Raw genomic sequence first — 22,859 nt, forward strand, 5'->3', positions numbered from 1 at the left:
GCCAATTTCCCAAGGGTCACACAGCAGCCCAAGCCTCAGGCTCCCACATGGAGTTCCAGCCTGACTGCTCAGCTCGTTCTTGGAAATGGACTTGTGTGATCTGAAGGACCTCACAGAACTTGTATGAGAGTTTGAGGGTTAATAGCCAGTAGCATTGAATGGTGTGATAGCAAGGAAGTGGTCTTTTGGAAGGGGAAGAGGAAGTAATAAGGATAGAGAGTGAAGATGAAGGAGTAGTGTATCCTGTCTTGTCCATTGTACAGGATGAGTCATGGTAGTGCAGGACCACGTGATGAACTGTATTTGCAACATCTGCTTAAAACTTAGAGCTGAGCTGTCCATAGACTTTGGCAGCTCTTGGAAGAGCAAAGGAAAACTTCATCTCATCTCTACAGTATATTGCCAGTCCATCTCTGTGCTGGAGGGTGGCAGACTGGAGAAGACTCAGAATGCAAATAGGCTCTAGACCATGCAGTGCATTCCCCTTGCAGTACAGAGAATGTTAAATCTTGAATTAATGTCATATTTTTATTTGTGTGCTCTTGTGTTCTTGCACGCTGGCCACAGGCAGAAGTAGTGATTATTCAAGAGTATGATCATTGCCTATCTCAGTTGCTTCTGCCTGGGGAAAGGGAATTGAGGCAGCACATCGCAACAGACAGGCTTCTCAAAAGCACGTAGTATAGAAGGCAGGTTTTGAGTGGCTAGCAACCTTGGGCTGAGATGAGTGTGGGTGTAGGTGTCTGACATTTAACGTAGGGGTATTTTCTCACTGGCTTAATCAGAGTTGGTTGATTTGACCTTGATGCTGTCTCTGAGGATGATTTTACAGGGTAGGATTGGTGCAGCCATTCTGTCTGCCATTTCAGACTGTGCTTTGTGTATCAGGATTTTAGTTACAAAGCTTTGATTCAATTGTGGGTCTGATTTTATGGAGTTATCAAATAGGAGGTGTTTCCAGACTGGTGGGCAGTGTATTTAGAATTGTGAATATGTCTGTCTAAAGTTTCCATTAATAGCCAGTCAACATCTAGAGAGTTTGGATTTTTTTCTTTTACATCAGGGACTTTGTCTTGAGATACAGAAGTCAACAATTCAAATCTATGGCTTAGGTGAGTTCTCTGCCTTCTAGACTTGAGACATTGTCCCTCTTTTTCAGAAGATGTTTAAGAAATTGATGCAACTGAACATAATCAGCAGGCAAGACTGAGAACAGCCCCACTGAAAAACAGAGCATGGTGCATCTCCATTGGGAGGGGCAGCTTTTCACATCTGCAGTGGTAAGTTAAAAGTACAAAAATGCAGCATGGGTCCTGGAGTGCAATCAGCCATATTACTAAGTTGCTAGAACAGTCCCTGTCATAATAAGAATTTTGAATTCTTGAAGTCTTCCAGAAGATGTGTAAGCACACTTTGGGAGATAGGACAGTGTACTAATGTACACTAATATACATTACTAAATGTACCCTGTGTTTTAAAATCCCTTAAGACAGACAACGAGTTTGAGGATGACTATAAGAATGTTGTAATCATTGGACTTTAAAAACAGTCATGTCTTCTGCACTAGTTCTATGAGTCTAACCTTGCTTTCTTGGTATTTAGGTTCTGAAAGTGAAACATTCTGATTCCAATTTAAAAACAAAATTAATCTAAGAAAACATTTTTAATTTCCTTTGAGAAAAGTGAAACAAAAAGTACTTTGGTTAATACAATCCCTCTTCTCATGTAGTTCAGTTTAACTGCTGATATGCTTACCCATCTCTTTATGTCTGATACCCATAAAGGGGAGAGACTGATATATATATATGAGATTGGTTCTTCATTCTTTCCCTCTTGGCATCATGTTTAGGAGCCTGTTTTTGAACGTGGATCTCTCCCAAACTGTCGGGCTCATCCTAAATATGTTAACTAATGCTACAGCTGTCACCTCACTTCGCTAAATCTAGCTGCTTCAGTCACAGTGGCCCTGTACTCTGTAGGTTTGAATGTAGCATTTTGTGGGTTTTAAGCACACCATTGTATTTCCTATGCTGTCATCTAAATAATAATGCAGTCTGCTCTCATTGCACTTATCATAGCACTACAGTCTTAACTTTGCTTGCATCTTACCTATTTATGCACAACCTATTACTGAGTCATTACCCTCCAACCCTAGTAGCTATCCATTTTAAAATGCAGTCCTAAGTATGGAATTGCTGCCAGGCACTTTTAGAATTCATGGGAGGGTCTGGCAGTGTTCCTGCAGTTGCAGGACAGTGGATGCAGGGACTATAGTTGGATAATGCTGTTCAGTGTTAAATTAGACTTGGTATGATAATGGAGTTTCTTAGAGTACAATTATAATGTTTTTAAGTACATAATAAAATTATGTGGGAAATGGTAAATAGCTGAAAAAGCAAAACATAAGGATTTAAATAATCTCTGAGGCTGTTTCAAGAAGAGCAGAGGCACTTAGGCGGTAGAAAGATGCGCATGTCAGAAATTAATAGATTAGATAGGACCTGAAGGCTTACAGACTTCAGAGAGAAAACAGAATGAACTAAAACTAAATCAATATGGCAAGATGTATATTAATTTTCCAGTTTCGCTTATTACTTATTAAACACAGTTTAAGGAAACAAAATAATTTCATTAAACAGGGAGGATTGGGATAAGTAACTATCTTTAACTCTTTGAAGATAACATTTATAATGGTAATAATAAATCCACTACAGGCAAAACACTCTAGCTTTGAACTTTGTCAATGCAATCATTATTTGGCCACTGAAGAGAAGGCCAAAAAAATCAAATGTTTATTTATGAGGCATTTATTGTGGATAGAGAATTAAATCATAAGCATGAATTGTAAATAAAAACATTGGTGGTTAATGGAAATACCAGGAAAAAACAAAGAGAAAAATACAGATTTGTCTGAAGCACTGAATTATATACACTGTTAATGTTTGCTAAGTAACAGACAATCTGAATGAGGCATACAAGGTCTTCAATATGTACAAAAACCCAAGAGTGTTATAACAAAGACCCTCTTTCATTGGTGTTATCAGCAGCTGATCCCTACCAAGCTTTGTAGGATTAGTGGCAGACAATGACGAACCTCAGTAGAAATGTACAGACTTGCGGATGCCACAAGGTTCAGTCCCTTTACATCAGCTTTATTTGTGTTTGAGCAGAGTTGCACTAACTCTCTTAAGGTATCTGCCAGTCTTTGTTTTGGTGTCACTAATGACTAAAAGGTAGTGACAAGTGGTAATGAGTACACAGTTCTCAGTGGCTAAAAGAATGTATCATCAGCACCCAGAGGAAAAAGAGAAAACAATCCATTGTTAAAGTCTAGATAAGAAGAAAAAGGGACACAATCATGATGTGCCTTAAAGTAACAAAAAGAGAGATTGCTGCGTCAAAAAATGGTTTAAATAGTCCGTCAAGAATACTGACGTTTAGAATCCAAGGAGATGTAATACCCTGTGCTGTAAGTAATGAACTTTTCATGCCTTGGCACAAAAAGCTATGAGTGTATTATCAATGAAGAGAAACAAATCACATGCCAGCATGTTGCTTGCTGTGTAGTAGCTAGTAAGTTTATCTGATTAAAAATAATAATTTAAAAAATCCTTCATTTATGTTAACATTAACATTTACAGTATAGTATGAAGAAAATAAAAAAATAATTACAACTGACTTGCCATTAAGAATTCAAATGCACTAGTGCTTATATGCATTGCAGTTGCTTACTGTGATGCATGTAAGGAGCCTAAAGCAGCCCCTTAATTGCTCTGCATTAACATCCCAAGTAGTGGTACATGAAGAAGATCTGGCTCCACAGAACTGGACTGTCCATATGGGTCAGAGTAAGCTGAGCATGAGAATTTGCCCCATAATTGCCATGTGCATGAATGGCATGTCATGGAAAGTATCTTCACTGGATTGAGAGTTGATGTGATCCACTCCCTCCTGGGACCAACAGGGGGGCTGCCCAGGAGATTCAGGCTCTCTGAGCTCAGCTTATTAATTGACTGTTAGCTTTTCCTAGCCTAAATTAAAAATATATGAACAATATTTTTATTAAACTTACAGATCCAAATCTAAATCCTTCTTGCTTTGTTATCCACATGACCAGCCTCATTCATCTGAATTAGATTATCATAATGAATTAAAAAAGCAGGATTTGATCATTATTTCTGTATGATTCATTTAGGTTTAGGTTAACAGTATCTATAAATAATGTAACACAGTCTGAAATTCTTTTCAGAAAAACAGAGGCACCACAGTTTCCACAGTTGTAAATGGAGCGTGTGGTTTCTGAACACCTCTGAAATGAGGCTACTCTGGTGCAAACTGCAAGCAACCTAATTGACATTTATGGCTTTACAATCTAATTTTGTCCTGTAAGAGAGTAATAGATTCTGCAAAAACTTCTAATGAATTCCCCTATATGCTTCAAAGCACTTATGCCATTTTGAAAGCAGCTCAGACTTTTTCTGAAGCATTTGTTAAGTGTTTGAAAACTTGTTGAGTAAATACTACATTGTTTCATCTCTAACCAAGGGAAAAGAATTAGTGCAGTAATTTGAAAGCAATTTATGAGATTCAATCAAGAGATTTAATATAACATTCCAAGGAAGTCACATGATTTCCATTCACATATTTTCATTATCTTTACACTAACAGGCAACACAGCACTTTATTTCCAAAGCTATTGTCTTATGATAACTCTCATAAGAGAACCATTACAGTGCACAGTTGTTTTTGGCTGAAGGTAGAGATGATTCGCTTTATGATACCTATCTCTTTGGAAAAAAAAAGTATATGTAGAGGAAGTTCATTAATGCAGGATGTCTGATTATTTGATCAGAGTGGTCTGTGGTCATCACGGCTTGAGTAGCTCTCTATTTACTTTTCTACATGTACAACTGCAAAATCAGCAGGGTAGCTACACTCTACCAAAGAAAATTATTCATTTCCTGCACTTAATCAAAAAACCAGTCTAGATATTGGCAGCTCCTTTTAAAAAATGGAGAGATACCACTTTTCCCAAGTAGGAAAAGGGTAAATGTAGCTGCAGACAGTTTTTCAGCTTCTATAAATGTACTAAAAAAAGGGAAAATTAAGACAAAAATACTTAGCCCATATTTATAAACCAGTTTTACAGGACAATTTATGGAAACCCAGAAAGTGGAGTTAATTTTCACATACATATATAATGAAATTTAAAGTGCATGTATGTTAAATATGTATCATACTGATGGATTCTTTATAAATGCGTAAGAGAGAGATTTATTATTTATATTGCTCCAGGACTGTACTAGGTTCTTTTCAATAAAAAGCAGGATGATGTGTTTCCTTCCTCAAAGAATATAAAACTCCACTTAAGCAAATAGATTGGATTCTGTACCTTTAATTTGAAACAAGCTATTTTATGGGGATGGGATGGTGTGCAAAATGAAATATAACCATAGTTGTTAAGGTTTGTGACATACTGTGTATGGCTTAAGCTGTTATATCTATTCTTATATACATTCAATTAAAGAACCTATCTTCAATGATGTATTCTAGGGCACTCCTGGGAACTAATCCAATGTCTTTAGCTATCTGTTTTACATGAAACCAATTATTGTAATATCTCTAATGTCTAAGTGGTATTGTCATGAGTGCCATTTTAGCATGGTCCAAAGTATTTATTTCTATGAGATTATCCATCTACTCTTCAAATTTATTATGCTTTCAAGAATATCCACAGAGTCACATTAGCGTTTTTGTATCCCACAGCCAAATGTTCAAGCAAAATTTAATACGAGATAAATAATCATCTGACTAAATTCAGTGCTCTCCACTTCTGTTTACATAAAATGACCTCTTGCTGGTGCTTAACCTCTCTCTATCCTCATTCTAAGTTCACTGTGACAGTCTATGTGCATTATTTGTTATAATCCTCTGTTTTTCCCTGGTGCTGTGTGATGCTAGCTCAGCTCTGCTATAGACTACAATCACTGTCTGGAAAACTCGGGGAATTAGAATGAAAGCAATGTTATAGGAGCTTGCAGAATAAGGGTTCTGTCTCATGTTACCACAAATTATCATTTTACAGCAGTAACAAAACGTACCCACAAGCACTCAGGTCTCAGTTGTGCCACTATTTGACCATGTGTCTGAGCTCGTGCAGTTTTCCTTTGTACAATTCTGGCTTTCCAGAAGTACAGTGGGGATAATTATCTAGTCCAAAAGAGTGTTTAGACTTTGTGCATTAACATAATGCTTGTTAGTTGCAAAACAGTATGTCATTTTCCTAAGTTATTATTAGCAGATTCTGACTTCCTATTTGCATGTAAAGTGCTGTTTTTGTGGAAAACTCCAAACAACTGTGAGGTAGCTAGGCATCATTATCATTACTGTTGCCATTGTCATGGTTTGTTACTGGTAGCTCACTTTTACTAGTTGACATTGTGTAACAGGCACTGTATGAGCTCTTCAGTGACCTAATATAGAAGTTCTTTATTGAACTCATTTTATAACAAAATTTTCATTTATGCCAAGAAGTTATAAAACCTATCATCAGAACAAGCAGAGAACTTTGATTTAGTGATGCTTTGGACTCACTTTATAAAAGGAAAATAGCTAAAATGTAATGGAGTGGCAAAACACAGTACTTGCATCTGAAGCACAGGAATGGGAGGTATGCAATGATTCAGTGGCAAGGTACAGTGGGATGACCTGCTTTTTCATTTGAGTGAATTTACTGTATGTCTCATGAGGAACTTGCCAACAAAGGTTTAAAGAAAGACTACGTGTTAGGGTCTGTCTTGTTAGGGAGGTCCCAGGATGATTTAAAGCTTTTCAAATGAGACATGTACATACAGCAAAGTGTGTTGTCTCAAAGGAAAAAAATGTACTTACTGGTATGACTATGGGGAGGCAGTAGTAACACTGCATTGATGGATGGATGCCTGCCTGCATGAGTAGCGCTTTAAAGGTGGACTATAGCAAGACTGAATATCTAGCTGGAAGCTCATCTTCTAAGCTGCTCTTGCAGAAATGTTGCATGCCACAGTCATTCTAGTATAAGATCTCTCAGTGCAAAAATCCTGAGATCCTGTCTCTTCTTTCTGAGGAGTCTTCTGTTGGAAAAACATGCAGTTAGCCTTTCTTCCACTAGAACTGGAAGTCTATTGAGTCTGCAAACTGGAAATGAGCCTTGAGCTGAATCAGACTTACTGACTCAGTATCAATAGGAAATACACTTCTGTTGGCTCCTTCTGGCATACACTTATCAAAAATGCTATTACATTAAGAGCATTTTGATTCTGTATGCAGTGTGCAATATAAATAATAAATTCTTTGACTTTCACTTCATGCAGGATTGTGTATACTACATAGCTGATCTGTAGCCGCTTTTGCTTTCATTTTCCTAATTTCTGTGAGTTAAATTCTTAATTGCTAGCCTGCACTAACAACTTCTTGAATTAAGCTTCCTCAGGCTGGTGGTGATGGTGATTCTCAGCTATAACAGTAGTAAACATGCATTGGAATAAACATTATACAATGGTAGATGTTAACAGAAAGGAAATTATTATTTATTGAGTCTTGCTGGAGGGGCTAAAATAGTATAAATAAACAGAAGAGAAGACAAAGACCAAGGGAAGTACAGTCTACAAAGCTAATTTAAGTATATTCGAAACCTCTGCAAAATTCAGATGAAAAATGAAAGGATTGCTTTATGATATTCTTCTCGACTTGGCCTGAAGTCTTATACTACAGTAAAAAATAAGGATTTATCAGCAAGGGTGAATATGTTGGTATGTATAGAGCATTATAGGATTCCTCATTTGAGAATAACTCCAAGAAGTTACTAAACACTTTAATGGAAAAAAGCAGCTGAAACGACAGCAGGCTCCACCCAAAAGAAAGCATATATCAGCAGAGGAATGTGTTGGGTATTGCTTTGTTCTTTTTTGCTTGTCTTTACAAAAGAAGGCCAAAACATCACTCGGATAAATAAATACAGAACAGGGCACACCCACAGAAGTCTGGTACTGTGACCTGAGAAAAAGCTGAGAAAGAAAAAGAGATTTTTGATCAGGTTTTGGATGGGAGAGATTTGGGGATGGGAGCTGTAGGATTATGTACTATTATTTTTATTTTGCATGTATTTAGAGAAAGAGAACCTGTTTGTAAATAAAGGAAAGAAACACAGTAATTTCCCCAACATAAGCTCCCCCTTCTCCCTGGAATGACCACCCAGAACCCAGAAAACTAGCTAACCTTTTGGATCAAAAGGCAGTAAGAGTGTGTGTGTTGAAGCAGGAGATGGGAAATATTAATAGGTGTTCCAGAATGTCTGTTCTCCCAGGATTCATTTTACCACCACAAAATCTGGAATTGGATGGTCATAACATATTCTACATTGTCATTCAGCACTGGAGTATAAGCAATAGCAAAGCACTAAACAACATGTCAGCCTGTCCTTTTGGAGGCAACCTGGCCTGCTTCTGGGCTTCCTCCTCCTTGTAGCACTGTGTGAGCACACCCAGACAGTTGAAATGAAACAAGCAATGAGATTCAGGTACACAAGCGCACCAGTAAAAGGGCCAGATATCTGCTAAAAGGACCAGCAAAAACAGGAGAAGCTTAGCAAAATGAACATTCCATAGAGGGATTTAAGTGAGGAGTTGGGGACTGTTGAAGCAGTTCCTGTGCTAGTCTTCTATTTCATTTTTATCATTACTTTGCATAGTCAAATCAGATCTTGCAGGTAGTTCAGTAAAATGGGTTTGATAGAATAATTACTGGAACCATTCTGATGCTATCTTAAAAGACAGGAGGTGATTGCAGAAGCATTTTTCCAGAGCTACTTGTTAGTGCAATACACTGAAGGACTTAAGAAGAGCTGGATGAAGAACTTAATGTGGTTTAGCAGTATTAAATCCACAGAATGGTGCCCAAATGGTATTTGCATTTGCTCCTGCAAATACCATTGCCCAAATAGGTGGCAACATATTCTATTTATACAAATCCAAGTTATAAAATACTTCTGGTTTTGATAAATACGAGCAATTCTTTTTTCTTTGAGTAAAATTAATTAAAACAGATTGTAATAAGGGTAATTAAAAGAGCAATTGAATAATAACTTGAAGACTTAAGAGGAATGGCATCAGTAGTATGGCTTGCAGAGTTGTCTGGGCCTCTGATTTCTGAGCAAGAATCCTTTCAGTGTAATAAGAGGGGACTCTGATTACAGCAATATTCTTAACTAAATCCCTGTAATCCTCTTCCATATCTAATGAATCTCTTTATGGCTTTGTCTGCTCTAGGATGCAAATGCAATGATGTGTATTAACTATAAAATCATAAAAATTTAGGCAGACGTGGCACAGCACACGAATTCGTCCCAAGATTGTACCAACGTGTTCCTCACGGGGCCTTGTGTGAGCAGCTCCTAAAGGCTTAGAGTAAGTGTAATCACTGCAAACAGATTATTCCAGTGCTGTACTTCTCACCATTAGAAAGTTTTGAAGACTGTTATGAGGCCTTCCTTCGTCTTTCCTCCACCGAATAAATAGCCCTTATTCTTCTAATCTTTCCTTACGGTTCTAGACCTCCAATTGCTCTTATTGCTCCCTTATGGATTCTGTCCAGGTGATCATGTCTTCTGTGGTTTTGTTGGAGTGAGAGCAGATGATGGAGAGTTAGTGCCGGTGGCCAAGAGACCACTGCATGGTCTGCCACATTCTGCGTATCTGCAGCTTCCTCCACCACATGACCCTCAGCTTTTGTGCCCTAAGTGTGGCAGTTGCTGTATTTTCCCAGAAGATCAAGATGCCTTCTAGTGCTGAAAAATACCTTCTACTGAGGAACAGCAGATTGTAAGGTCACTAGATGGGATGGATGCAGCAGGACACATGATGCAGCACGCCAAGTCTGGGATTTAAATCATTGCAGTTGCCCATACACCCTGTCTTTCAGAGCTGCCGTTGTCTTTGTGTAGCTCAGCCCTTTGTTACGTTTTAACAAATTCTGTTACACTTTACCAGATTTGGGTTGTGTTTGCACTTGTCTTTTGCCAAGCAGAAAAGTTGCAATAATAATTTTGGGGGCTGTTAAGACAGTGTTGGGAATAATCAATGAAATAAGAGCCTGGTCTGGCGTAGGCTGGGGGTCTAGGATGCAGAGCAGGGCAAGCACCATTAAAAAAAGACCGGGAGCAAGATTTGCAGAAAACAATTATTTATTGCTTTCACTCCAGCATATGCATAATTTCACAGCACAGCAAGCAGCAGTCAGGGATTTTGCATAAAATAGTCAGTCAGGGCATTTTGCACAATTTGCCCCTCCCATTTATCCTGGGTGAGTGAACGAGCTGTGGCAGGCACAGGTGGTGACCGTGGCTCCATTTGGGCTTCTCACTCTCTGCCTTTTGCCATCTGCTCCTCTTTGCTCTTGCAAATACCATGGAGGAGACAGCAGAGAAGCGGAATCCTGTTAAGGTTAGTCTGAGATCTGACTCTCTTCCTTTTAAGGGCTATTCCTGTGGCCCTCAGGTGATCAAGCACATTTTCTACAGCCAATTCCCCCATATTTGGAGCTCTTGTCATAGCCATGAGACATCTCTTTTCTCATGGGACAAGATGGTTTTGGAGGGGAAGTCCCTCTATCTTCATGGCTAGAGTGAGTTCTTCACAGAGAAGTCTTAGTTGAGTCCTCTCTCTTTGCACAGTGCTACAGTACCTGAAACTGATCACATCTGGGCTGCTCTGGTCCTGCTGTCCCTCTCAACCCCAGATGCCTGTTCCTATCCCTTGCATTGCACAAGCTCGTATAATTATGTGGTGAGCTGGCTCTGGAAGCTGCTCTGGCTGAGAAATAATCACTTTCTTGGTGGAGCCAGCTGTCAGCCCCTTGAACTGTCTCAGTGTGTGGTTGCATTAGAAGCAGTGCTAGCAAAAAGAAATGGATGGAAATGTAGTTGGGAAGTCCTGCAGGTGGCAGGACTACAGCAGCCCAGATTTAGTACCATTGACTGCCATACAATTGCACTGGCCCTTTCTGCCTGTACTCACCTTGATGTGTGTGATTTACTTTGAATGGGTCCATGCCTCTTCACACAGCTCTCTGACCACTTCCAGGTAGATATCCAGCCTGCTGCTCGAGATAGAGGTGAAAGTGGTGTGTTGCTCATGCAGTAATAGGTTACAAACGGCGATGTTAAACATTTTATCTGCTACTGCGCTACGTGGTAGTGGTAGGTGATTGAGCAATGCACAGATCTCCCACTTATGACTGTGGAAACATGGCCTAGATCTCACACTTAGGATTGTGGAAACATGGCCTAAACGTACAGCTTTGCATCACTTCCTCTGAATTCCCTCTCCTATCTTCTGAATATTTTTCAGAATGTGAATATGTTTTATATGTCAAAATCATTTGAATTCTAATCCTGTCAGCCAATAGCCTTTCAGTCCCCTGCGGTTTCATGTTGTCTGCAAATTTAATAGAAATGTTCTCTAGTCCATCATCCAGGTTGCAAATGAAACTTTGAATGAAACTGGACCTGGGCCAGATTCCTATAGCCCCAAGCTTGAGAGAAAAATGGTGCTTGATTGATCCCTCAATTTTAACAGTGGTCTGCTTAGCATATTGTTATCCAGTTAGGTTTTGTACCTACCTTCCATTTGTTTCAACTAAATGTCTTCTAAAATTCATCCCTCCCAGCTGCATCCCACCTTCACTGTATTAATGTGTTCTCATATACCAAGATGATGGGCACTTTCAGGCACAGTTTAATTGACCTCTGAAGGCAGCTTATTTCTACACTTAAGGCCACTTGAACACATAGTATCTAATCCCCCCACAATGGTGGGAAATTAATATGGTGATTTCACAACAGAATGACAATAAATAAATTGCCTGTCACTGGAGTATATTTTCTGTTAGCATTTGCAGAGTCTAGAAGTCAGCATCTTCCCCTACCCTTTCTTTCATGCCTGTGAATGAAAAAGATCTGCTGACTTTTTTCACAGAAAAGCAAAAAAAGCAAAGCCTCATTAGTGGTGACTGTTCTCCGTAGTTTTGTAACCAGCAAGGCCGTTTGTGCTTTTCTTGGTGGAAGTGGAACATGTATGTGGTGTCCCCATGGCAGTAAAGCTCACACATTGTTTAAAACAATAGCTCCTTGCGCACATTGATAAGCAGTTGGGGCTGCAAACCAAGCTGCTCCCAAAGTAAGCCTTTATATCTACATGCTATGATATAGCATCTTCAGTGTTGTTCTTTAAAATACTAGGTTTGTTCTTTTCTCTCACTGTTTTACAGTTCCCTACTTGCTGCACATAATTGTCACTAATGTGAAGGAGATGGCAGGTAATCCCTGCCTCATGGGTACTCTCTGTTTAGCCATTCCTTTCAGTGGTAAACTGAAAGACAAGGAAAAAGGTACATGGCAGTGGAACTAGAGAAATAATGTCAATTAATAATAGCTAAAGAAAGGGAAAAGGCCACTCAATCTTTCCCTCAGCAATTTGCAGAGGAAAGCTTAACTGAAGTCTTAAGACCAATACAATTCAATTCCATACATAAACCAGTTGCCACCTCCATTTTTGCCTGGAGGCCAATGCTTGCAGTCTGGCTGCAGTAGGTTTATGTCTAGAGGCATCTTTGGGTTTGCTTAGTGAGAAGGTACTGTTTGAAGTGCGCACATGTATGCTGCCAACCTTGAAGACATGAAATCTCCTTTACACATAAGCAATCATCTAACAGAGTATAAAATACTTAGTTAGCTTACCACAATCACTTTAACGTGAGTGAGGAAATGTTTTCTGCCACTGGATAGCATTTGTATGGTGATACAAGTTCACTGTGGTGATGGTAGTCAGCTCGGAGATGTTATTTTCTCTCTTCTCATACAAGAGAGAAATTGTAGAAATTACCAGGTTTTTTTCTCTTCTAAGTGAATAATTTTGCTGGTTGTGATAAAGAAGTCTTTGTAGTAAGTTGGATAGAATTAGGTCATGGCAACACGCAGTCAGTCTCTGAGTCTGCCAGATATTTCAGTTTTGACCTTTACTGTCCACAGTACTGGAGTTAATTATGACTAGAGAGTACTTACCATTTTTAGTCTTCACACAAATCTCTTAGCCAAACTGCTTACTAGCGATAACGTAGTGTCTGTTGGTATCTTGTTGTGGTTTTTTTTTTTAAGACTGTGTGGCATCTACCACCATTGTAGCAGACCATGATAATGACCTTCAAAATTGCATTACGTTTAGATGTTACATCTGGACATCACTTAGCACAATGTTACTATGTCTATACAGTACAGGGGACATGAATTCCCTTTGCCCTGCACCTTGCTAGGTAATGCATATTGCTATAAATTCAAGGTAAATATGATACCGCTCTGATATTTACTATTTGATACTCACTTTCTGGGATATAAATTAGTACCTGATTCAGGGCAGTGATGAAAACATCTTCAGGCAGAAAGACATTAAGTCCGTATCTTCCCCTATGGCTGGCAGAAAATCTGTAGTGTGTGGTATTGCATGTCTAATTGTGACTTAGCACTTTCAGAAGCTGCCAGAGAACTTCCAGAAAGATGTTGATCCTGTCCCACTACTTGGAAGTGGTAGGAAAAATATAACAGGAAAGGCAGGAAAGCCCCAGTCACCCACAGAAGACTGCTATCTTGACATAGAGAAACTTAATCTGACAGCACCAAATAGGAACAGATCTTTCAGAAAAAGGCTCAAGGTCTCTTTCAAGGGGATGGCTACTGGAGAAGCATTGGGTTAATGTCCCCTGCAAGCAGGAAAAAGATCACAGTAACAAAAAGAGCTGTGTGGGAGGTCCTTCACAATATGCTTTGATGAAAGAAAGATGAGTATGTGTTTAATTCTAATTTTACTGTCTGAAAGAAGAAATATAATGCTTAAGAAAAATGTATTCCTAAACTCAGTGAAATCCACCACAGTCTAATAGCTTTAATACCAAGATATCTGCCCACAGTCTAATCAGAGAGATGTTTTATGAAGCAAACAGCTTCTGACACTACTATGACAGTGTCAGCCAACTCTTGCTTGAATAAAGCAGCCAATAGAGCTACATAGCATGTAATTTAAGAATTTTCTAAGCTGCCGATTTCACAGCTATGGAGATTTTTCTCCTTAAAGCAAAGGAAGTAGGAATATTAGTAACTGCTATTGTAGGTTACCACCCTCCAGACTTCTTATGAATAAGAACTAACATTTCAAGCTTTAAGCACTCATTAATTTTTTTTAGCTCCCAGGAACTACAGTACCCATTTTATTAAATACCCTTTGAAGCTTCTCAGCAAGTTTCCTCATGAAATCCTGCTAGTTAATTCTGGTATCATTAACTAATACTCTTTTTTTCCTTAAGAATTTACCCTTCTTTATCAGTTCAGATAAAAATCTAATTGACCCAAAGCATCACAATAAAGCAATGATGCATCCCAGATGAAAAGACAAAGTGTAGAGAAGGATTCCTATAAGGGGGGAATTTTCACAGTCGTAGTTTCCCCCCACCCCCTGCAACCAATTCTTATTCTATTTGTTTAAACATTGAAGGCATTCTTTTTTTTCAAAAAGACTTTTTTTCCATAAAGTTCAGGCCTTAATATAATAAATCTACAGATTATGTCAAGGTAGCAAACACACTTCAGCTACAAGTTTCCAAGGATATATTATAAACAGTTGTCTGCAGAAATGTTGTTTTAACACCTCTTCCTCATAGACATCCTGGATACTCATGTCACATTGATTGTCAGCAAATGTTTGCAACAACTTGCAAAAAGATTTGGGCATTTGCCCACAGCCTAAATTTAATGCAACTCAAGATATAAATATCACTGGTTTCAGCCTTTGCAGTATATTAGAGACAGCAACTAGGTTTTCAGTATTTGTTTTTATATGGTTCCCTACAGAGACAGAAGAGACTAATTTCTTTCCCCAAGCACAGGAGTAACAGATGGTGTCAGTCAGGTAGACCTGCCAGGGTGCAGAGGAACAGACAATCATGGGATGAGAAGATTTACTTTGGAAACACAATAGAGAACAACAGCCAAAACATCCCTTTTCATAATAGCTTGGGCAAGAAACTTCTCCTTCCTTCCTTCTTCTTCTTCTGAGCCCAGGACAGCGGTGGAGGGATCAGCTCAGATGTATTTGGATGCAGCTTGAAATTTAAAAAGGGAGGTTGGAGCAGGGACCAGACTGAAGGTCCTGCAGGAGGGGCTTGACTTCTGAACTGTTGAGCAGAAGGGACTCTCAGAAACTATGTTAACTTTGCTTTTCTGTTTAAAAGTTTGTGATGGATAGGTAGTCAGAAGAGCACACATAAGGCCTTCCTGTCTCTAAAATCTAAGAATATGTTCAAGTGCTGGCTTGCAAAAACACTTTTCTGTGTTGCAGCAAGCTGCTTCTGATTGTAGAGTTCATGGTAGTTTTGTGTCCAAGTGGGATTTGTAGTCCACCAAAGATGTCCCTGTGGGAGCTTTGGGTCAGTGAGAAGCTGCTCATGAAGCCAGTCACCATTTAACGAGGACAGGTGGGCTATGGTACAAAGTAGTGGCTCAGGCTCTCATGCTGAGAAAGAACAATTCCGGAAAATATGTAAAAAATGTGGAATAATCTACTGGAACTGAGGCAGCATCCTACAGCACTTGAGGTTTTCTCACGTTTACATTTAATTCTTCAGAGAATTCCTGACAGAAGAGGTTACGTGAAAAACCATACATTTTCCATCCAAGAACCAAGGCATTGGTTCATAGAAAACCACAAAAAATTGGAATATGCAAATCATATGCACAGCTTTTCTCGTGACAAAAGGTTTGGTGTATCTCCATTCATAGAGCATTTTGAGTGAGAGTGTGAGGCTGTTTAACCTCATCCAGCAAAGTCCTTTCAGCTTGGTCACAGCTCTGCCCATTTCATATCTGTATGACCCATTCTTGATCGACAAAAAGGGTGTGATTTTCTGTCATGGTAGCTCAGGGTGGGACATATCTGTTTGTGCAGGTGTAGACCACAGCAATACAAGGTGCCTGATAAGAGCCCAGTGTGGTAGCTGCGTGGTGATGGTGTTTGAAGCAGATTGCTCTGTTTCAATACCCTGTCTCTAAAATGGAGTAACGTTAGGTTAAAAAAACAAAAAAAAATTTTCAGTGGAAAAGTTTAAAAACATATATTCAAGTGAATATTGTTTTGTTCTACCTCCTTAAAAGGTTAATGTGTTAAGGAAGGAAATGTTTCACTTCTGTGTTACCATGCCTTTTTATAACTTTTATATTTATACTTACAATTAAAATATTTTAGAAAAAAATGCTACTTTTTTGTCCTGATTTAGGGCAAAATACTAAAAAAGTATCTGTGTTTGTTTCTGACCAGCTCTAATTATTTATGACATTATCAGCATCTACATACGGGCAAAGCTGCTTTATTTTCAAGCAATTTTGTCAGCTCTTTGAGGAAACTGCGAAATGAGTGAGGAGGGCACAAGAGCTATATATTTATAGAGCTCAGTTCCAAGTTGTCTTGAGCCTGTGACAGCAGCACACAAGACAGCCTGGCCCTGAAACGCTTATGCAGGATGACTGGTTTGTTGTCCATCTGGAGCACTGTATTCTGACACTTGAGATCATGGGATATTGAAAACACAATTTGCTGGATATCGTTCCCTGCCACCCACATGACAGTGGTCCTCTTCGCACAGCTATCGGCCTTGAAATTCCTGCCTCCTAAATCTCCCCCCCCCCCAAAAAAAAGCAAAGGCGCTTAGTTGCCGTTTGATAGCCTGGGTAACTGCCAGGATGCTGGGAAAAGCGGCAGCTTGAGGCAGAAAGTCAGGTAATAAGTAGCCTTCGTGGCAGATCCATCACAGGAGTTTGTCAAATACTCCTTGCTGCAGGGATTCCGGGCGGACTTAGATGGAGATTAACCACTGACTGTAGGTTCCACTTTACGCTAGGCTGGCTGCTGCAGGAAGGATGTAGCTCTTTCCACACTACTGCTCTAAAGCCCCTTGCAGCTCTTCCCAGAGATCACAGTATCCTGTTATTACAATAAATTATATTCTAGACTACACAGGCATATGTATAGAAGTATAAATACTTTTCAAGTAAATGTGAGAAAGACAGCCCTTTCTGAGCAGGAATGTTTCTTCCATTCACAGCTGTTCCTCTCCTTCTTGGAGGTTTAGTCTGTTCCAGCTTACCCAGAAAATTTACTCAAACTCCTGAGCCAGCAAAAAAAAAAAAACCAACCACCACCAAAAACCCCCCAAAACTCCTCAGGGAAGCAAACCGGGTTATTCATCTCACTTCCAAAAATCACCTAATGCTTTGGTATTAAGTGGTGGTGTGCAGGAAGCAGGAGCTGAGGACTTTTCAGGAAGTTGCACACATACCTGGTCTCTGCTTCCATTGCTTCCTGAGGACTCCAGCACTCATGGAGCCACAAAGAGCCCTGAAAAACCCTGATACTTCAGGGTTTATATTAAAATTCTAGTTTCTTAGGAATACAAAGATAATTTTTTTTTAGACCTTACCCTTTATTGGCATGATGATTTATAGCTCTGTCTGTAGCATTAGTCACAATATTTTGGAATTTATTTCAGTAACTGTTAAGAATTCTTCTTTCAGATCTGAAGTGCAGCTGAAAACCACACTAATGTAAAGAATGGGTAGGAAGAGTGGGGATTACCCAGGCTACTGGAAAAACTTACTCCATCCTGCAGTCAAATTCCTCATGCAGTCAAAGGGGAAAGCAGAGGCTTTTAGTGAGTATGAATTAGTCTGGCAACAGTAACTTTAATTATGGTACAACCACGAGAAAATTCTAAGTCCACTTCATCCTTCCTTTCCAAAAGTCAATTCAGCTTTCTTCTGAGAGATGCATATTAAAGATTTTAAAAACAATTCTGTGTCCCATTTCCTGCGTGGGACCTTAATCTTGTCAAAAATATTCATTGCACTCAAAGGTTATTTCTGTCTTGTTTTGACGCTACAGACTTAAAGAATGAGATAATTTCTCTTGGATGCCCAGCTGTTTAAGAATCTGCATCTCTTTTTAAGAAGCATGAGAGGAAAACACAGTGTCCTTGCCAGAAAAACAATCAGATAATAAGATTGCATTTTATTTAATTGGGAAAAAAGAATCAGACATAACGTGATGTGTGGATGGATCAGCACACACAAGAATGCCTGTGACCCAAAAAATGTTAAATCTTGAAGTGACTGCCATACTGTGTGTGGAATTACTTTTACCTCTTGCACTGTAGTTTTCCATCTTCACTGCATAATATTCCTAATATGCTACATTTCTGTGTTGTGCTAATTCTGCTGATTTTTATCACAAGTCTTAGGACCATTGTTTGTCTTCTTAAGGCCCAGTTCTAGAGGTGATAGAGGAGGAATCTTGGATATCATTTTAGTTAAAGGTTAAATTTTAAACACAATGAAGATCAACCTAGAGTTTCTACAGTATTTCTGCTGCTCATCACTTGATTTTTTTTTAAAGCTGGGCACTAGCAGAAGAGCTTATGTGTTTTAGATCCTTACACAGTTAAAAACACCAATGGAAGTTAAGTAGAAGCTGCAACATGTAGCAAGATTATTATTCCAAATTTTATACCAGGGGAAGGTGAAAGAGAAATGCTATGTGGTTTGCTCAGTGGTTAACATTCAGTCACTGCCTTGCTGTTGCTAGACATTTTGGATGGAATACAATAAGGTCACTATGTTTCCAGAGAAATTATCTTTTTCGTCCCTTTACCATTCCTTTAGATTATTTCTTATTTAAGCATTGTTTATGGGCTTTGAATTTAAAGGACCATTATCAGAGTTTGAGATACAAGAATTATAGTAATTTGAACAAATTTCGGCATGCTGATTGATTTATTATGATGTTTGTAGCACAAAGTGTTTAATAATGGCAGAAGGCACTTTTCCTTTACATGGAGTTGTTCAATTATGAATTCTGTGATGGCTCTAGAAATGGAAAGAATGACTGAACTTGAACAATAAAGCAAAAGACAGATGCTGCTAATGCTATGCTGGGATGCAGTTAAAGACAGAGCTCATGGGAAAGCAAAGTACTCGCACAAATACAATCATTATATCATCAATTAATTATTATTCAGAATGTTTTCCACCAAATTCTTAATGCTGAATGCTGATAAATGGAAACAAATTCTGAAGCCATCCCTGTTGGTATACCCTTACCCTTCTGAAGGAATATGCAGCTTTATTACAACTGCTGAAGACAGAGATACAGAAAAGTCTTACATTTGGTCTGTTTTGATGATGTCTTGATAATTTGCTACAGTGGCAAACAGTTATACAAGGATATGCTGGATATTAGGCAGAATTTCCAACAAACACCTTCAGTATTTTTGTAACCAAAATGCTGTTGAAATTTTAAAAAGGTAACGTTCCACTGAATATTTTTATTATGTTCCTACTCTATATGTTGACAGTTATAAATCCTACTCTACTTGAGGAGGCTGAGCCATTTTCCTGCTCAGCTGTTCTCTATATCTACTGAATTTTGTGTCTTGATTCTGCCACTGTCTTCTACTTACAAACTGTCACAATGGAGCTATCACTCTTAAACTGACAAAAGACTTTTTTGTACAATGTTAAATAACATCAGGAACTTTCAGCCACCTGAGGCCAAAAGACCAGCAGGATTTTAAAAGGAAAACAAACCCTTGTTCTCACAGGGATATTTGGAGCTTTCACGGGCATGGGATGTGAATGCTAAGAGGATATAAATCACCCTGAATTTTACTTTCATGTCCTGAACACCTATAGAGCATGCAATATGCTGAAGTGCTTTTCAACCCCTTGTTATCACACACTGCTGTATCATTACCATGTTAAAGTCATACCTTGTGTCTTCTTGACCTCTGGTCATGATGCCTTCTGCATCTTTCATAACTCTGCTCCTTTTGGAAAGCAGAATGTTTGCCAGAGGACAGTGAGCCTTTCATGAGGACCTGGGCATGGCTTGCTGGAGCAGGCCCCTCTCTGTGCAGCACCGTCTCCAGCAGTGGCACTAGGAGGTAGGACAGGTGTCTTGGTGGCACGTCTTTGAAATCTGCTTTACAAGTCTGAAGAGCAGATGGAGAGAGTAACTTGGAAGTCTCAACAGTCCCTTGATCATTTGTGGGATGCTGATGTAGCAAAAGAAGCAGGAAGAAGATATATATATGAAAATTCTCAAAGTCCTTTGATTGGAACTGATTTTTTCTTCAAGTTAACTAGCAAAAATTGCATTGGAAACAACACTAATCTTCCAATTGAAGACAGCTAAGTATAGCTAGATGTTATAATAGTTAACGTCTGAAGAGGACCTTAATCATAGAGACAAAACTTAAAAGACTCTTCACCCGCAAGAGAAAGGCTATACAAAAATCAGTCACAAATGGGAAATAGAAGGCAGAAAGGGATAGATTTCAATTTGATGATCCACGTAAGCTGAGGCAACAACTGCTGCCAAAACAGACACCCCTGCTTGATCCCATCTCCATGCTACAGCTGCCTGTTCCATGCCCTGCCTTGCACTGGCGCTTGTCTGACCACCTAGTGCATGAGCTAAAGGAGTTGCACTAGCAAAAAATGTATTGACTTCTGTTTTTTTAATTGGTAGCGTGTTTTCTGTTAGTTTAGATTTTTTTCTCTGGCCTGTGATAGGATCAGGCAAGCATCAGCCCAAGGGCTAAGGCCAAGGGTGAGGGGGACTGCATTTTAGCAGCAGCTTACCATTGGAACAGCTTTGCTGTGTTTAAAACCATATCCTTAAAGTCACTTCTTTAGAAAGTGTTTTGCTTTGTAGTTCCAACATCACCGATCACAAAAGAACATCCCTCCTCTAATTGTTAAATAATCTGCAAGGAGTGGGAAGCAGTAAACATTGTTGTGGTTGTAACTACTGCTTTCTCCTATGTTAGTCTGCTTTATTTCTTCATGAAGCAAATGATGCGAAGAGCCTATAGCTACAAGAGCCTTTACAAATGCATTTTATCTCCCTTTTTTTCCTTATGGTTTGTGCTTTTTTTTGAATAATTCAACAAAAACAGTTTCAAAAGACACAGCTGTTAAGTTAGCTTTTAACAGGAGAATGGTATATAGAGCAATTGTGACAAACTTTAAATCAATTTAATTCGGATTGTCATATTTTTACATGTCACACTTTTTTGAAGAGATAGATAGTTTCTTGCTTAATCAGTACTTGCAGCCATAAAATCTTCTCTGCAGTTCTTCAAGGAGTGAAGTACTGTTTCTGTTTCCCTTCCTCTTCTTAAAAACCATCTTGGAAGAGCCATAAGGACCACTTATCATCTTATAATCTAATATTTTTATCTCTCGGATTTCCAGACTCTCCACAGCAAGCACGGAAAGAGCAAAACCAAATCAAACGTACTAAGTCCAACCTGTAGTTTCTAGATGATGCATGGTCAGCTGCACTCTGGAGCTGTGGTCATGTTAGTCTTGTACTGATAATGAGTTTTACAGGTGCATTCACCCTCCTCACCTGCAAATCCTTCCCAAGATTCCTACCCTGCTCCATCCCAGTCCACATCCAGCTTGCTGTGAACTCTGCTGAGAAAACTCCTTGCCAAATTAGAACAAGTTGTACCAGCTGGTACAGTCACCTTAACTGTGTAAACAATTTTAACAATATTTATGTGTTTTTCTGGCTTAGCTAAGCACCCTTCTGAAACTCCATCTTTACAAATGGCAGAGTAAAATACTGCTTAACATGCTCTGTGTGTCATAGTGTAAAAGCACTGTGAGCCTATCCTCAGACCCTCTCAAGAAAATGGAGTTGACTCTATAGGTCTAAAATTCCTTTTAATAGAAATTACCATCTTGAGGACTTAGCCTCAGACACAAATAATTTGCTGTCCATATCATCATAACTTTCAGAATGATTTCTGAGATTGCAAGTCCAGCACAAAACCTTCCATAACTGAATGAAAATAAAGGACATTTCTGAAGAAAGATACAGCAGCCACTCAGTAAAATGTATTTTTTAAGCTGAAAGATTTTTTTTGTTGAAAGAACAATATTAATTCAGACATATATATGTTGATAATATATACACCGTCCAGCATAAAAAAAAATCTGTGTATTGCAGGTATTTTACTCGTGGCTACATCTCACAGTGTGGTGAGCAAGAGTAGCCCATGGACCTTATGCAGCAGCGCCTCTTAGCGGTAGAAGTAAATTCTGCGTTTAGTTGGTATAGGAGCAGAAATATTTTTGCTTGCCTTACCTTTTACTTGGTTCCAAAGTCACTAACACAGCAGACAAACATTTTAACTTCCAGTAACTCATATCTGAGAATTATTCTTACTATTCAAGCCATAGTTCTTCTTACATTTATGGTTATGCATGGACATGCACTACAATCTCCCCTTCAGATCATGGGTTGACATTTATCATATTTTTTTAGCTTAGATATACTTTTAAAATCTGAGAAAAATCTATTAGCTGTTATTTTTTAAAAAATTCATCTTAAATGTACTAAAGATGCTTTTTGATTATGAGATGTTCAATTGCTAACCATTGGAATTTCAAAAGAGATTGCGGTCTGAATTCTTTAGTCAGGAATTTTATAACAGCTAAACTGACTGAAATTCAACAGAAGCCTTTTATTTATACACAGGTATTGATATTACAGTATAAATTTTCAAACAAGTTTTGCAACTTACTGGGTTTAAGTCTGATGACATCCTTTAAAAGTGTAATGGAGGCCAGCTTGTTAGCGGGATACCTGATCAACATGACTTCAAAAGATTCATGAAAGTTAAAAAAAAAGGAGTACAAGAAGAGTGGGAAGTACTAA

The 22,859-nt window shown here is 38.8% G+C and overlaps 1 long non-coding RNA gene across 1 annotated transcript in view; it reads left to right on the forward strand.

Moving 5' to 3' along the window:
• Positions 1-22,859, forward strand: part of LOC128151787 (uncharacterized) — a 42,632-nt gene that overhangs the window by 9,266 nt on the left and 10,507 nt on the right. The window contains exon 2 of the long non-coding RNA XR_008238463.1: positions 1,160-1,280. This is a non-coding gene — a long non-coding RNA (uncharacterized LOC128151787). The remainder of the gene's footprint in view (positions 1-1,159; positions 1,281-22,859) is intronic.

The sequence above is a fragment of the Harpia harpyja genome, chromosome 15, assembly GCF_026419915.1.
Source record: "Harpia harpyja isolate bHarHar1 chromosome 15, bHarHar1 primary haplotype, whole genome shotgun sequence".
Taxonomy (NCBI): domain Eukaryota; kingdom Metazoa; phylum Chordata; class Aves; order Accipitriformes; family Accipitridae; genus Harpia; species Harpia harpyja.